Source organism: Moschus berezovskii, chromosome 21 (genome assembly GCF_049115385.1).
Source record: "Moschus berezovskii isolate FMDL1 chromosome 21, NW_MosBer_1.0, whole genome shotgun sequence".
NCBI lineage: Eukaryota > Metazoa > Chordata > Mammalia > Artiodactyla > Moschidae > Moschus > Moschus berezovskii.
The window spans coordinates 40969027-40986814 of record NC_142480.1 but is presented as its reverse complement, the minus strand read 5'-3'; the positions used below and the strand labels follow the sequence as shown (position 1 = coordinate 40986814).

At 39.7% G+C, this 17788-nt stretch overlaps 1 protein-coding gene across 2 annotated transcripts in view; it reads left to right on the top strand.

The window, feature by feature from the left end:
- PCSK6 (proprotein convertase subtilisin/kexin type 6) overlaps positions 1-17788 on the top strand; it is a 183575-nt gene that overhangs the window by 87319 nt on the left and 78468 nt on the right. The window lies entirely within an intron of this gene.

The window sequence follows — 17788 nt, the reverse complement described above, 5'->3', positions numbered from 1 at the left end:
TGTGTTTGTTTAGTGTTTAACTTTATGCTTGCTTTATTTGATTTATGTGCATTGAATAGAAGAAAAAGAAAACAGCTTAAGGGGAAGAAATTGCTGAACTTCACATAAATATTTCCTTATGTGAAGAAATGACATATTTTCTCAAATATCTCTCTTTTATTAAAAAAAAAAAAGTCCTAAGATTGTGACAGCCTTTAAAGATGCCAGGGTTGATTTTTTGTTGTTACATATATTTCCCATACTGTGTAATTTGCATTCACTTCATCTTGTTCTCACTTCACCCCACACCTCAATTTTAGTTCTTTTTTTAAATATTGTTTTTACATGGTCAAGGTTCAATATTAGTCACCTGTTATTATGATTCTCATAGTTCTTTAGTCTTGGGTCCCCACCATCATTTTCAGTACAGCCTTTTCACTCCTGAGTAATTTAATATGATTCATCTCTTAATTCACTGGACTTTGCCACCGATTAACTTTTTCAAGCTGGAGGAGGGCATAGCAGGCACCTCCCGTAGTCTTGCCTGGAGAATCCCATGGACAGAGGAGCCTGGTGGGCTATAGTCCATAGGGTCACAAAGGGTTGGACACAACTAAAGTGACTTAGCACACATGCAACTTTTTCAAGAAAGGCAAACAGGTGCTGTTTTCTTTCATCTTTGGGAAGTTCTGAAGGTGGCCTTTGCACCTGAGTTATACCTTTAATGTATACAGCCTTATGGAACTTGATAAACATCACCTGCTTGTCTTCTGGATCCACTGTTGCTTGGGAAAGTTTGAAGTCAGCCTAAATCCTTCTCCTTGTAGGTGACTTGACTTTGGGGCTTGGATTGTTGTTGCTCTTCAGTCACTAAGTCATGTCGAACTCCTTGTGACCCCATGGACTGCAGCACGCCGGGCTTCTCAGCCCTTCACTGTCTCCTGGAGTTTGCTCAAACTCATGTCCATTGAGTCGATGATGCCATACAACCATCTCATCCTCTGTCATCCCCTTCTCCTTCTGCCCTCAATCTTTCCAGCATCAGGGTCTTTACCAATGAGTTAGCTCTTTGCCTGAGGTGGCCAAAGTATTGGAGTCCCAGCCTCAGCACAGTCCCTCCAGTGAGTATTCAGGGTGGGTGAGCCTCCTTTACCGTGGAAATCCAGCCCCTGCGGGGCTACCTCTGGCTGAGGCTTCTGCAGCAGCTGGTCCAGGGACCCAGCATCCTTGAAAAGATATGAGTGTTTTCAATTTTAGGCAAATTTTCTTCTGTTATGATTTTTTAATATTTTTAGCTCTATATGTTCAGTTTTATGCTTCTTATGAACCACTTATATGTGTATCAGATCTCTATTTCCTAGTTTCTATATCTCTTTCTGTTCATATTTAACTTAATTATTTTCTGTTTTATTTTCCTCAGTTTTTATCCAGCTCTTCTTCTACGTGTCTGACTGTTTAACCAGTGCCTTCTTTTTCCCACAGTTTTTCTAGTGTGGCTTTCATTTCTGAAGGTGTTGAGCTGTCTCCATCTGTTTCTTTCCTCAGGGTAACACACTTTGGTCTTCTTTCGTCTTGTTTTCTCTTCATTGAATTCTTGTGTCTCTTTGACCCCTTGCTTCATGGAGAAATCATGTTTTCTTTAAATTTTGGATATGATGGAACAATGCTTGCTTATACTTTTCATCATTTTCTTCCCTTGTCATGTCCCCTTTTCCCTTATCTTTTACAGCATTGTTGTGGAGGTGTCAGACTAGTCACTTTCTGGTTTTAATTAGTGACTGGCTGGAGAAGATCAAGGTCTTTCTTCCTAGGCTGCTGCTGCTGCTGCTAAGTCGCTTCAGTCGTGTCCGACTCTGTGCGACCCCATAGACAGTAGCCCACCAGGCTCCCCCGTCCCTGGGATTCTCCAGGCAAGAACACTGGAGTGGGTTGCCATTTCCTTCTCCAAGGCGTGAAAGTGAAGTCGCTCAGTTGTGTCTGACTCTTAGCGACCCCATGGACTGCAGTCTACCAGGCTCTTCTGTCCATGGGATTTTCCAGGCAAGAGTACTAGAGTGGCTTGCCATTGCCTTCTCCGTCTTCCTAGGCTGCTGCTGCTACTGCTGCTGCATCGCTTCAGTCATGTCCGACTCTGTGCGACCCCATAGACAGCAGCCAACCAGGCTCCGCTGTCCCTGGGATTCCCCAGGCAAGAACACTGGAGTGGGTTGCCATTTCCTTCTCCAATGTGTGAAAATGAAAAGTGAAAGTGAAGTCGCTCAGTCGTGTCCGACTAGTAGTGACCCCATGGACTGCAGCCCACCAGGCTCTTCTGTCCATGCGATTTTCTAGGCAAGAGTACTGGAGTGGCTTGCCATTGCCTTCTCCGCTTCCTAGGCTAGTAAGATGCTAAAACAGAAAGGAAGAGAAGTGGGGCGTGAGCTGAGCTGGAGGCACTGTGGACCCGGGTCGTCCTCTCCTGCCAGGCCAGTGCCTCTTAGAGGCCCCTCCGCTGACCAGGGAAGTAGCGTCAATTTATCACCTGCTGACTCAGCAGGAATGCGGCAGTGCTGACAATCACTTTTTCTCCTACAACAAATCAGGCCACAGAAACTGCCTGTTCTTGGAAAGTTGATGTGTCTGTCTGATTCCTGGTCAGACATCACTGTTTTCTGAAATAATGGACATTTAGATGACTTTTCATCTTGGCTGTAAAATCAGTGCAGTGGCAAAGAAACAGACTCCCCCAGCCACGCATGCACAGTCTTACAGCCCCCAAGTGCATCAGTATTTTGTGAGGAATTACATACCCTTGGGAATCATGGAGGCAGGTGTCATCTTTTTTGTTTTCAGAGAGGAGAGTGGATCACTCCTGCTTCTTTAACTGAAAGTCCCAAACTTTCATTTTAGACACATTTAAAATTTTTTAAAGTTGTGGAGCTAGCTATATGTTGATGACTTTTACCGTTTTTTGTATGTAATGTTTCAGTTAAAATCTGTTTAAAATTTTTATGATATATTTGTAATCTTCCCTTTCAACTCTTGGGTTTTGGATTTTGCTTAGAAAACCCAAGGTAATAAATTTGTCTTATATTTTGTCGAGAAATTTCGCTTCAGAATAGTTCATCTTGAAACCTTCATGGTTTTGTCTTTTCTGTTAAGCTTTTTAATCCATGCACAATATATTTCTGCAAATGTTGTGGAGAACTCTGACTTTACTTTTCTCCAGTATTAATGTTTTGTGATCTCTGCATGCCACCCTTATCATATACTAAATTCCCAAAGTATATTGGATCCTTCATCATGTTTCATTAGTCTATTTGTTTTTAATCCCTAAATAATATTTCATTTTAAATTATAGTTTAAGAGGATTTTTTTTGATAACTGATAGGATAAATTTTTTCTTAAAAGTTTTTTTTTTAAATTTCTTGGCTATTCTTGCACATTTTCTCTTTTGGATGAATTTGAGAATCCACTTATCAAGTTTCATAAAAAATCCTGTTGGGATTTTGATTGGGATTACATGGAAATTATAGATTTATTGGGGGAGAATTGGCATCTTTACAATAATGAGTCTTCTCACCCAGAAACATGGTATGTTTTTATTTATTCAGGTCTTCTTTGACATCATTTAAAATAGTTTATCACTGTCCTCATTTTGATTCTGTGCATTTCTTGTTAGGTTCATATCTAGGTTGTTTTTTTAAAAATTGCATTGCTCATTGGTTATTATTGAAATGGATATAGAAAAGCTATTGATTTTTGTGTGTCAATTTGTTAAATCTTGCCACCTTAATGAACTATATTGGTGCTATTATTTTTTATTCTCTTGGATTTTCTGCTGCTGCTGCTGCCAAGTTGCTTCAGTCGTGTCCGACTCTGTGTGACCCCATAGACAGCAGCCCACCAGGCTCCACCTTCCCTGGGATTCTCCAGGCAAGAACACTGGAGTGGGTTGCTATTTCCTTCTCCAATGCATGAAAGTGAAAAGGGAAAGTGAAGTCGCTCAGTCATGTCCGACTCTTAGCAACCCCATGGACTGCAGCCCACCAGCCTCCTCTGTCCATGGGATTTTCCAGGCAAGAGTACTTGGCTTTTCTGCTGCTGCTGCTGCTAAGTCGCTTCAGTTGTGTCCGACTCTGTGCGACCCCATAGACAGCAGCCGACCAGGCTCCGCCATCCCTGGGATTCTCCAGGCAAGAACACTGGAGTGGGTTGCCATTTCCTTCTCCAGTGTGTGAAAGTGAAAAATGATGGCTTTTCTAGACAGGTGTAAATAAAAGCTGTCTATAAATGATGGTTTTTCTGTTTGTAATAGTTAACCGTTTATCTCCTTAATAACTGTCATTTCATTCCCATGTCTTATTTCAGCGTATCAGAACTTCCAATGAATAATAATTGTTTATAGGTTTTGTTGTTTGTTTCTGATGCATACAGGAATGTTGCTAGTGTTAACACCATTTGTAGGCGCCTTCTGTAGCTTTCCTTCTGTTACTCTTGATTAAATTAAGTAAATTTTCATATTTCTAGACTTCTACGAGTACTGATCAGGATGGATGTTGAATTTTATTACACGTTTTTTAAGAAAGCATTTAGTAAGGTGATTTTATTGTTTTTCAACTTTACTGTTTAATATGTTTAATGCAGTAATTGCAGTAATACATTTCTTAACATTGGAAATTTCATCCTTTCATTCTTGTGATGTGTCTTATTTGATTATGACTATTAGTCTTTTGTGCTTCCCTGGTGGCCCAGACAGTGAAGAATCTCGCAGTGTGCAAGACCCAGGTTCTGTGCTGCATTCAATTGTTAATATTTTATGCATGGATTTTGCACCTTTATTTATTAGATAGATTGAGCTGTTTTTATGATGTTCCTCACCAGTCTGGGTATAAGAGTCATGCTGATTTCACAGAACGACTTAGGAGGCTTTCTGCCTTTTACTGTACTCTGAAATATTTCATATATTGTGGATATTGCCTGTTCTCTGAAACTTTGGTGGACCTTGTTAATCAGTCTGAGCATTTATGGTGACTGTTTAAAAGGGCTGGGTCTGTTCAGGCTTTCTATTTGTCCTCGAGGGAATTTGGTAGTTAAGCTTCCCTGGAAAATCATCAATCTCCAGATTTTCAAATATATGAGATAAATTTTATGTTGTATTTTCATAATTAACAAACATATTCTCCATATTTATAGTTAAAATTGTTCCTAATCTTATTTGTGGCATCTTGCCCTTTCCTTTGGTCAAACTGGTAAAACTTTGCTATTTCCTACAGAACAGATTTTTTAGAGAACTAGATTTTTAAAATTGAAATTCAGCTGACATATAACATTATACTAGTTTCAGATGTACAACTTAATGGTTCGATATTTGTATACAGTGCAAAATGATCATAAGTCTAGTTACCATCTGTCACCCCACATGGTTATGAAATGATTTTTCTTGTCATGAGAACTTTTAAGATTCATTTTTTTAGCAGTTTCATATTTGCAGTACAGTATTATTGACTGTATTCACCATGCTGTATGTTATATCCCCATAACTTATTTACTTTATACCCAGAAATTTGTACCTCTTGGTCCCCTTCACCCATTTACCTCCATCAGACCCCCTTCCCTCTAGGAACCACCAGTCTCTTTTCTGAGCAGTAGTGGCCCCATTGTCCATGGTTTTGCTTTCTGTGGTTTCAGTTACCCGCAGTCAGCTATGGCCTGAAATACTAAGTGGAAAATTCCAGAAATAAACAATTCTTAAGTTTTAAATTACAGCCATCTTAGTAGTGTGATGAAATCTCGAGCCAACCTGTTCTGCCTTGCCTGGGACATGAATCATTTCTTTGTGTAGTATGTCCCTGTGTTAGGCACTTAGTGGTCATCTCAGTTATCAAATGGACTGTTGCAGTGACACAGTGCTTGTGTTACTTAATAGTGGCCCAAGCCCGAGAATAGTAATGCTGGCAATTTGGATACGCCAAAGAGAGTCCATAAATTGGTTCCAGTAAGTGACAAGGTGAAAGTTCTTTGCTTAGTAAGGGAACAAAAAAAACTCGTATGCTGAGGTTACTAAAATCTATGGTAAGAACGAATCTTCTATCCATGAAATTGTCACGAGGAAAAAATTTGTACTTTTGCTGTTGCATCTCATACTGCAAAGGTTATGACCACAGTATATGATAAGTGCTTATTTAAGGTGGAAAAGGCATTCAGTTTGTATAATAAGATATTTTGAGAGAGAGAACGAGCAAGAGAGACAGACCACCTTAACATAAGTTTTATACTGTGCATTGTTATAATTGTTCTCTTTTATTCTTATTGTTGTTAATCTTGTTAAAATTGTTAATATCATCATAGGTAAAAGTATGTATATAAAAGAAAAAGTGTAGGATACAGGTTTCATATTATCCATGGTATCAGATTGACTTCAAGTCTTGAAATGTATTCCCCACAGATCCAGGGAGATTGTAGTATCTGTGAGGCTTTCTATTCTCCACAGATCCAGGGAGATTGTAGTATCTTTGAGGCTTTCTTTTTAGATTCAGCATACAGGGTTTGTCTTTTCTCTACCTGGCTCATTTCACTTAGCACAGTACCTTTGAGGTCCATCCATATTGATGCAAATGGCACGATTTCCTTCTTTTTAATGGGTAATCATATGTGTCATGTGGAGAAGGAAATGGCAACCCACTCCAGTGTTCTTGCCTGGAGAATCCCAGGGATGGGGGAGCCTGGTGGGCTTCCGTCTATGGGGTCACACAGAGTCGGACACGACTGAAGTGACTTAGCAGTAGCAACATATGTGTCATATATATATATATATATCACATCTTATTTATCCATTTATTCATCAGTGGACTCCTAAGTCATTTCCATGTCTTGGCTATTGTAAGTTACACCGCAGTGAAATCACAGTTAATGTATCTTTTTGAATTAGGGTTTTTATTTTTGGATAAGTTATCCAGAAGTGGGATAGCTGGACCATAAGGTGTGTGTGTGCTAAGTCACTTCAGTTGTGTCCGACTCTTTGCGACCCCGTGGACTGTAGCCCGCCAGGCTCCTTTGTCTGTGGAATTCTGCAGGTGAGAATTCTGGAGCGGGTTGCCATGCTCTCTTCAGGGGATTATATGGTAGTTCTTTTTTCAATTGTTTGAGAAACCGCCATGCTGTTTCCCATAGTGGCTGCACCAATTTACAGTCCCACTAACAGTGCACAAGGAATCCCTTTGCTCCACATCCTCACTGGCACTTGTCTTTCTTATCCTTTGCATAATAGCCTTCTGACAGGTGTGAGGTGATAGCTTGCTGTGACCTTAGTTTGCATTTCCCTGCTGTTTAGTGATGTTAAACATCTTTTCATGTGCCTGTTGGCCATCTATATGTTTTTTTGGAAAAATATCAGTTTATATCCTCTTCCCATTTTTTAATCAGATAGATGATTTTAAATGTTTTCCCCAATTCAGGAAGTTGCCCTTTTATTTTGTTGATGGTTTCATTCACTGTGCAGAAGTGTTTCAGTTGGATGTGGTTCCATTTGTTTATTTTTACTTTTGGTGCTATTGCCTTTGGAGTCAGATTTTTAAAAAAATACTACCGGGGGTGATGGCAAGGAGCTTGCCAGCTATGTTTTGTTCTAGAAGTTTTGTAGTTTTAGATCTTTACATTCATGTTTTTAATCCACTTTGAGTTAATTTTTGTGTATGGCGTGAGCTATTTGCCCAGTTTTGTTCTTCAGCATGTGGCTGTCCAGTTTTCCCAATACCTTTTATTGAAGAGATTGTCCTGTCTCTGTTGTATATTCTTGCTTCCTTTGTTGTACATTAATTGACCATATATGGATGGGCTTGCTATTTCTGGGCAAGCTATTTCTGGGCTTGCTATTCCACTCTGTTGATATATTAATATGTTTTTTTTTTTTTTTAGCAATTCCGTACTATTTTGATTGCTAGAGCTTTGTAATTAGTTTCAAATCAGGGTGTATGATACCTCCAGCTTTATTCTTCCTTGTCATGATAGCTTTGGCTTTGTAAATTTCATATAAATTTTAGGATTATTTGTCCTAGTTCTGTGAAAAAAATGCCATTGGAATTTTGATAGGAATTGCAATGAAACTGTAGATTGCTATAGATTTGCTTTGGGTAGTATGGATATTTTTGCAATATTAATTATTCTAGTCCATGGACATGAAATATCTTTTTATTTCATCTTCAGTTTCTTTCATTATGTCTTATAAGTATTCAGTGTACAGGTCTTTCACCTCCTTAGTTAAATTTATTCCTAGATATTTTATTCTTTTTGATGCAGTTGTAAATGGTATTCTTAATTTCTCTTCTGATAGTTGCTTGTTAGTGTATATAATGCAACAGATATTTGTATATTAATTTTGTGTTCTGAAACTTTACTGAATTTATTAGTTCTACCAGTTTTTTATGAACTCTTTATGGTTTTCTATATATAAAATCACATCATCCAGAACTAGTGATAGTTTTACTTCTTCCTTTCAGATTTATATGCCTTTTATTTCTATTTCCTGCCCAGCTGCTGTGACTGGGACTTCTAGTACTATGTTGAATAAAAGTTTCAAGAGGAGACATCCTTGTCCTCTTCCTGAATTTGAACAAAAGCTTTCAGCTTGTCACTGTTGAGTGTGGGTGGCTGTGGGCCTGTCATATGTGGCCTTTTTTATGTTGAGGCGTGGACCCTCTGTATCTACTTTGTTGAGAGTTTTATCATAAATGAATGTGGAATTTTGTCAAATGCTTTTTCTGTATACGTCAAGATCATCATATGATTTTTATCCTTCATGTTTTGTATCATGTAGACTGATTTGCAGATGTTGAGCCATCCTTGTATATCTGGAATAAATCCCATTCAATCAAGATGCATGATCCTTTTAATGCATTATTGAATTTGGTTTGCTAATATTTTACTGAGAAGTTTTACATCTAGGTTTGTCAGGAATATTGAACAGTTCTTTTTTTGATGCCCTCGTCTAGATTTGGTATTAGGGTAGTGCTGGTCTCATAACGTGAGATTAGGAGCATTCCTTCCTCCTCAGTTTTTTTGGAAGAGTTTTGAGAAGAGTGGGTATCAAATCTTCAACTGTTTGGTAGAATTAAGCAGTGAAGCCATCTGGTCCTGGGCTTTTGTTTCTTGGGAGTTTTTTGATTACAGATTCAATCTTCCTAATAGTGATTGGTCTATTAGGGTTTTCTAGTTCTTCATGATTCAGTCTTAGAAAATTTTATGTTTCTAGAAGGTATCCATTTCCTCTCGACTGGCCAATTGTTTATGCATAATTATTCATAGTAGTCTCTTATGTCATTTCTGTTTCTTTGATATCAGTTGTAATGCCTGCTTTTTCATTTATGATTTCATTTAAGGCTTTTCTTTTTTTCTCAGTGAGTCCAGGGAAATTTCAGTCAATTTTGTTTATGTTTTTAAAGAATCAGTTTTATAGATCTTTTCTGTTATTTTTTAAGTTTCTATTTCATTTATTTCCACTCTGATCTTTGTTATTTCTCCTCTTTTACTAACTTTGGGCTTCATTTCTTGCTTTTCTAGTTTCTTCAAATAGGAAGTTAGATTGTTATTTGAACGTTTTCTTGTTTCTTGAGGTAGCCTGTATTGATATAAGTTTCTCTCTTAGAACTACCTATGCTGCATCCCATAGATTTTGTTATGCTGTATTTCCATTTATATTTGTTTCAAGGTATTTAAAAATTTCTCCTTTGATTTCTTCATTGATCCATTGGTTGTTCAGTAGCATGTTTAATATCTACATATTTGTGATTTTTTTCAGTTTTCTTCCTGTGATTGATTTCTAGTTTCATACCATTACTTGATATGACTTCAATTTTAACTTTATTTAGATTTGCTTAGTGGCCTAACATATAATATATCCTGGAGAATGCTCCATGTGCACTTGATAAGTGTGTATTTTCTGCTATTTTTAGATGAAATGTCCTATATTTATCAATTAGGTCTCTCGTTTAAACATCATTTAAGTCTGATATTACCCTATTAATTTTCTATCTGGATGATCTATCCATTGATGTAAGTGTGGTATTAAAGTCCCCGATGCTAAAGCTGAAACTCCAATACTTTGGCCACCTCATGCAAAGAGTTGACTCACTGGAAAAGACTCTGATGCTGGGAAGGATTGGGGGCGGGAGGAGAAGGGGACGACAGGGGATGAGATGGCTGGATGGCATCACCAACTCGATGGACATGAGTTTGAGTGAACTCTGGGAGTTGGTGATGGACAGGGAGGCCTGGCGTGCTGTGATTCATGGGGTCGCAAAGAGTCAGACACGACTGAGCGACTGAACTGAACTGAACTAGTATTGTATTTCTGTCAGTTTCTCACTTTAGGTCTGTTAATATTTGCTTTATATAAGGAGGTGCTCCTATGTTGGATGCAGTCATACTTAGAAATGTTGTATCTTATTGTCAGTTTGCCCCCTTTGTCATTGCTTGATGCTCATCTTTGTCTTTTGTTACAGAGCTCATTTTAAAGTCTGTTTTCTCTGATACCAGCAGAGCTACCCCAGGTTCACTTTTATTTCCCTTTGTACGAAGCACCCTTTTCTGTCTCGTCACCTTCAGTCAGTGTTTGCCCTTACCTCTGAGGTGAGTCCTTATAGGCGGCAAACAGTTGATTCCTGGCTGCTGTTATGTATTCATTCAACTACCGTGTCTTTTGATTGCAAACGTTAGTGTATTTAAAGTAATTATTGATAGGTATGTACTTACTGCCATTTTGTTAATTGTTTCCTGACTGTTTTGGAGTTCTGCTTCTTTCTTCTTATCTTACTCTGTTCCCTATTCTGATGACTTTCTGTATTGTTATGCTTGGATTACTTTCTCATTATCTTTTGTATGTCTTAGTTCAGTTCAGTTCAGTTCAGTAGCTCAGTCGTGTCCGACTCTTTGCGACCCCATGAATCACAGCACGCCAGGCCTCCCTGTCCATCACCAACTCCCGGAGTTCACTCAAACTCATGTCCATTGAGTCGGTGATGCCATCCAGCCATCTCATTCTCTGTCGTCCCCGTCTCCTCCCACCCCCAATCCCTCCCAGCATCAGACTCTTTTCCAGTGAGTCAACTCGTCGCAGGAGGTGGCCAAAGTATTGGAGTTTCAGCTTTAGCATCAGTCCTTCCAGTGAACACCCAGGATTGATCTCCTGTAGAATGGACTGGTTGGATCTCCTTGCAGTCCAAGGGACTCTCAAGAGTCCTCTCCAGCACCACAGTTCAAAAGCATCAATTCTTCGGTGATCAGCTTTCTTCACAGTCCAACTCTCACATCCATACATGACCACTGGAAAAATCATAGCCTTGACTAGACGGACTATAGGTTTTTTCTTTGTGATTACCAGGGGACTCATAACAGCCTATCTGTATAATAGTCTGTTTTATGTTGATAGCAAGTTAAGTTTGGGTGCATCCTAAAACTATGCATTTTCACTCCCCCACCCCCTCCACTGCCACAATGTATGCATTTGATGTCACTTTTTACATCTTTTTATTTTGTGTATCCCTTATTATAGCTATAGCTATTTTTTTTACTACTTTTGTATTTTCATCTTTATACTAGCTTTATAAGTGATTAATCCACTTCCTTTACCTTACCAGTGAGAATTTGACTTTCAGATTTTTTTTGTTACCAAATGGTTCCATTTCTTTTCAGCTTAAAGAAATCCCTTTAACATTTCTTATCAGGCCAGTATAGTGGTGATTAACTCCTTTAGCTTTTGCTTGTCTGAACAAGTCTTTTATCTCTTCTTCACTTTTGAGTGATAAACTTGCCCAGTAGAGTATTCTTGGTTGGAAACTTCTTTTTCTAGCACTTTGAATATATCATGTCACTCCCTTCTGGCCTGCAAAGGTTCTGCTGATAGTTTCATGGGGGTTTCCTTGTATACAACACATTGTTTTTCTCTTGGTGTTTTTAAGATTCTATCTTTAACTTTTGACATTTTAATTATAATGTATCTTGGGGTGGGTCTCTTTGGGTTCATCTAATTTAGAGTTCCATCACTTCATGGGAAATAGATGGAAAAACAGTGGAAACAGTGTCAGACTTTATTTTTTTGGACTCCAAAATCACTGCAGATGCTGATTGCAGCCAGGAAATTAAAAGACGCTTACTCCTTGGAAGGAAAGTTATGACCAACCTTGATAGTATATTAAAAAGCAGAGACATTACTTTGCCAACCAAGGTCCATCTAATCAAGGCTATGGTTTTTCCCGTGGTCATGTATGGATGTGAGAGTTGGACTGTGAAGAAAGCTGATCGCCGAAGAATTGATGCTTTTGAACTATGGCGTTGGAGAAGACTCTTGAGAGTCCCTTGTACTGCAAGGAGATCCAACCAGTCCGTTCTAAAGGAGATCAATCCTGGGTGTTCATTGGAAGGACTGATGCTAAAACTGAAACTGCAATACTTTGGCCACCTCATGTGACGAGTTGACTCACTGGAAAAGACTCTGATGCTGGGAAAGGTTGGGGGCGGGAGGAGAAGGGGACGACAGAGAATAAGATGGCTGGATGGCATCACCAACTCTGTGGACATGAGTCTGAGTGATCTCCGGGAGTTGGTGATGGACAGGGAGGCCTGGCGTGCTGTGATTCATGGGGTCGCGGAGAGTCAGACACGACTGAGCGACTGAACTGAACTGAACTGAACTGAATTTAGAGTTCTCTGGGATTCCTGAGGGGCTTCCTCCTCAGGGTAAAGAAGTTTTTAAACATTATTTCTTCAGATAAATTTTCTTCCCCCTTTTTTCTCTTTTCTCCTTTTACATAGCCTTTAATTTGAATGTTATTCTGCTTGATGTTGTCCCATAGGTCCCTTAAGCTATCTTTCCTTTGTAAAGATATTCTTTTTTTTTTTTTTGCTTCTCTGTTTGGGTGAGTTCCACTGCCCTGTCTTCATACTCACAGATCCCTTCTCTGCTTCATCTAGTCTGCTGTTGAATTCCTCAAGGGTATTTTTCAATTAAATTATTGTGTTCTTTGGCTTTGTGACTTCTGCTTGGTACTTTCTTATATATTCACTGTCTTTACTGAAAGTCTCACTGTGTTCATCCGTTCTTCTCCCAAGTTTGGTGAGCACTTTTATGACCATAAGTTTGAACTTTTAATTAGGTAAATTATGTATCTTTGTTTCATTACAGCTTTTCCTGGACTTTTTATCTTGTCCTTTCATTTGGAACTAATTCTTCTGTTTGCTCATTTTTCTTGACTCTGTGTTTGTGTCTATGTGTTAGGAGAAACAGCTGTCTCTCCCAGTCGTGACAGGGTGGCCCTGTGTAGGTGGTGAAGTTTATCATTTAAACCTGTCCTCATTCTTAGTTGTCTTTTGAATAGCTCTTTGATTGTTCTGGATGTGTTAGCCCCAGAAACACAATCCTCTCTGGCCATGAGAGCCTGGCTCTCAAGGGCATCCCATGTGGGGGCTGCATGTACCCACCGGCTTTGGGGGACTGTGGGGTGAGGGGTGCTTGTCTGTTGCCTCTGGTGCAGCCATGGCAGCAGTGCAGGAGGACTGACACTTACCTGCCTTCTCCTTGGGGCCATAGCAGCAGCACAGGGAGGCAGGGAGGACAGGTGCGGACAGGTTAGCATCAGAGGGCAGAAATGGCACCTGCCAGCGTCCGTCCCTGAGACTCCCTGAGACACCCAACAGACTTTTGCTCCTTTAGCAGATTGTTTAAGATTTGCAGTTGAATCTTTTCACACATGATCTTTTTACATGCACCTGGGTCCTAGGGTTAGTGAGTTTGCACGGGAGCTGACCCTTTAAGAGCTGACCCTCCATTCCCTCCAGCCCTGAGGGTCTCCTGGGTATGAACCCCATTGGTTTTCAAAGCCGGACATCTGAGAGGCTTGTCTCTCTAGTGCAGATACCCGAAGTGGGGCCTGACATGGGGCAGCAAACCTCTCGCTTCTCAGAGAGGTTATGTGTTTGTAAGATCCCTCCAGACTGTGGGTCTCCGGGCCTGGAGTTGGGATGGGGAGAGGGTGTTGGTGAAACCATGTCTCCACCTCTCCCACCTGCCTTGAGGTGGCCCTTTTAGCCTTTGTTGAGTAGCTGCAGCTAGCTCTTGGGTCTCTCTCCAGAGGGCACTTTTTTCATATTAATATGTAGTTTAGATTATTAAGTATCCACGAGAGGAGGTGAGCTCAGGATCTTCCTGTGCCAGTGTCTGGAAGCACCCCGTTCTTTCCTCCTGCCAGGGTCCTTGCCTGAGTCAGCACCCCCTGTCGTCGCCCCATTCCTGATGTCTACCTGGTGCCCATGCCTCCCCCTACCAGTGTCCATGCCTGAGTCAGCACCCCATGTGCCCCGCCTTCCCTGGCTTCCTGGTGTCTGACTGGTCCCGTACCTCCTTCTAAACAGCTCGGCTCCCTTGCCTTACGCCTCTGGAGAGCCAGTAGAGGCAGCACAGCACACAACTCCTGGTGATCCAGGGCCGACTGCTCTTCCTTGGCTCTTGCTCTCGCCTGCCTCACCTCCTTGGCCGGTTTCAGGTTTCACCCGGGACCTGGATTGAGGCCAGCTCCACCTTCCCAAGCTCCTTGATGCGGCCTCATCTCCCTCCCACAGCTGAGACTGATTTTTTTTTTTATTGAGTTCATTTTCAACTCATGAATTTCTACTTTTGTTTGTTTATTAATTCCTCCAGCTTTTAAATTTTTATTATTTTTTTCCTACCTCCTTGAATAGAATGTTTTGTTCTTTATTTTCAGGCTTTGATGTGCTTTAATAAGTAATAAACATTTTACTTGTTTTCCTCTCATTACCTATCTCTGGCTTAATTACACAGTGCTCTTATTATTCATTTCTGAACCATCTTTAATTTCAGCTTTGATTATTTTTTTCCCTGTAGCTCAAAAATTATTTATAAGGGGTTTAAATGTTTTTTCCAACTTCATATAGAATTTTTTGGGTGCTCCCTTTGTTGCTAACTTTTAACTTTATTGGAATCAGGGGCTGTTCTCTGTATAATTTCTGCCTTTCTGAATTTGTAAAGTTCTCTGTGTGGTCTAGGACCTGCTGGGTTTCTTACAAGCATTCCAGTGGGTATGTGACGAGTACTTGAGGAGTACTTTTCCTCTGGGCTTATGCAAATAAGTCTCTACAAATTAGACCAGAGGTGCACCCGTGCCCCCAGGCTGCCTTGGCTTGCAGATGTGTTTTGTGTGGCCCACACCAGTGTTGTTTTTTTAACTAGAGGAAACATTTATGGATCAAGAGATTTTATGTAGAAAATAGGAATTTGCCGCTTTTCTTGAAAAAAAATGAGAAGCTCTGGCTGCGCTGGCCCTCGTTCCTTCATGGCAACATTTAGCTGGGGCTGCACAGTGGCCGCCCTGAGAGGGCAGTTTCCGCACCCCACTCAATGCCTGGTGTTATAGCGCTGTCCATGTCAGCCATCTATCCTGCCTGCCTGGTGCCTGGAGAGGCCACATTTGTCACCTGGCTGCCTTGAGCTCCTTCAGGTGTGTGGGCATCTTGTATTTTGTCTGCCTGGTCTCTTTCTGTGAAGGGATGTTAGTCTCCATATCAGTTGTGGATTTGTCAATTTCTCTCAATTTTGGTGTATACATTTCATAGTTACGTTATAAGATGCATAAAAGTTATCATCTCTCTTTGTTGTAATGGTTCTTTCTTTAATCAGTATAATACATTTCATAGTTACAAGATGCATAAAAGTTATCATCTCTTTTTTGTAATGGTACTTTCTTTAATCAGTATAATACATTTCATAGTTACAAGATGCATAAAAGTTATCATCTCTTTTTTGTAATGGTACTTTCTTTAATCAGTATAAAAATCCTCCCTTTGTCTTATTCTCTTTTTGTCTTTAATTGTTCTTTTGGGGATGTTAATATTGCCATGCCTGGTAAATTATTTTATCATCGCTTTCCTTATGTATTTATCATTTATTTTTAACCTTTTGTAAGCACCATGTGGGCTTCCCTGGTGGCTCAGTGGTTAAAAAAAAATCACCTGTTGATGCAGGAGACGCAGGTTCAATCCCTGGGTTGGGAAGATCCCCTAGAGGAGGAAATGACAACCTGCTTCAATATTCTTGCCTGAGAAATCTCATGGACAGAGAACCCTGGCAGGATACAGTCCACAGGATCTCAGAGTTGGACATGACTGAGCAACTAAAAAACAAAGCAGCATGTATCTACTTTTTTAAAATTTTTTTATACCATCTGAGTCTCCTTTAAAGGGAATTTGATGTAGTCACCTTCCAATTCCAGATATATTTGTTATTGTATTTTTATTTTATTAATTATTTACTTATATATTATTATATAAGTAATATATAATATTATTTACTTATATATTTTTTACTGTTTTTCATTGTTTCTTTTACTTGCTCCCTTTTCCTAGATAGATATAGATTGTTGCCTCTTCTTTATTTTTTTTTTCATTGTAATGGCTTGAAATTTTTGCATTCCAGTTTTTCTAACACCTTGAAACACACCTATCTGAATTTATCTTTCTGCAGTGTTGCACTTTGATCTGCACCTGCCCACTTCTACTGAACTAAGCAAGAACCCTACTGTAGTCCCGCTCCCCTCTGCCTTCTTCCCCTCTCCTGTGTTGCCCCCCACATTGGCACTGCCTCCCACATTGGCATCATCCAAGATTTTCAGTCCGTGATGTTACAACATTTCTACATTACGTCACAAAAGTTATTAGGGCTTCACTGCAAAGATGGGCCAGTTTCTTTAGTTACCTTTTTTCTTTGATCCTATGTCTTTCTTTTATGTTAATTGTTTTATTTTACAAGACTTTCTTCTCTCCTAAGGTCATTCATTCTTTCAAAAGATATTTTTGAGTGCTTTGCTGTATATATGGGTAGCTATCAAGGTAGTAAACTTTCTGAGTTCTTGAAGTCTCTATTTTCTTCCAGCAGATTTGGCTGAGTTTATATTTTAAGTTCAAAATAATTTTCACTGGGAATTTTAAAACCCATGTCCCCTGGATATTTGGTATGAGGGGTCCGGTGCCAATGTTAATTTTTGTTCCTTTTCAGATAACTTCCTTCTTCTTCCAGAATCTTTCAGGATTGTTTTTACTTTTCCTCATTTTGGGATTCAACCTGTGTGTCAATATGAGTTTGTTTTCCTTTTCCTGTCTGGCCCTCCTGAGTTATTAATCATCTTACACTCCAGAAATCATGTGAGCTTAACTGCTTGGCGGAGGGGTGAGGTGGGTGGCAGTTTCTTTGGTCATCACTGTTCAGATTTGAGATTGAAATTTAAAGACTTCTCTGCTTGGCTTCAGGGATCCTTCTGTTATTTATTTGACTCTCTTGCTTGACTTTTCCTCATTCCATCCTCCCAGAACTCTTATTAATAATGCAGTGACTAGAACTCGGCCTCTTAACTTTCAAACTTTTAATCCCTTTGACCTTTTGTCTTGGGTCTTGGGAGAATCCCTAAGCTCAGTTGTTTAGTTCTCTGATACTCCATCTTTGCAGTTTTGACATTTTGAAAATAATTTACCTTCTGGGATGTTTTCAAGTGTCCATTTGAAATAATTATAGATTCACATGCAGTTGTAAGAAACAATACATAAAGATCCAGTGTATCCTTTACCCAGTTCTCCATCGTGGTGATCTTTGTGTAACTATAGCATCAGAATCAGGATACTAGCACTGATACAGTCAAGACAGAGAACAGGGTCACAGATAGATCCTTCATGTAGCCCCTTTATTGACACAACCACTGCTGCTCACCTCCTTCCTTAACCTCTGGCAACTATTGTTGTCTCATTTCAAAAATGATGTATAAATGGTGCCATA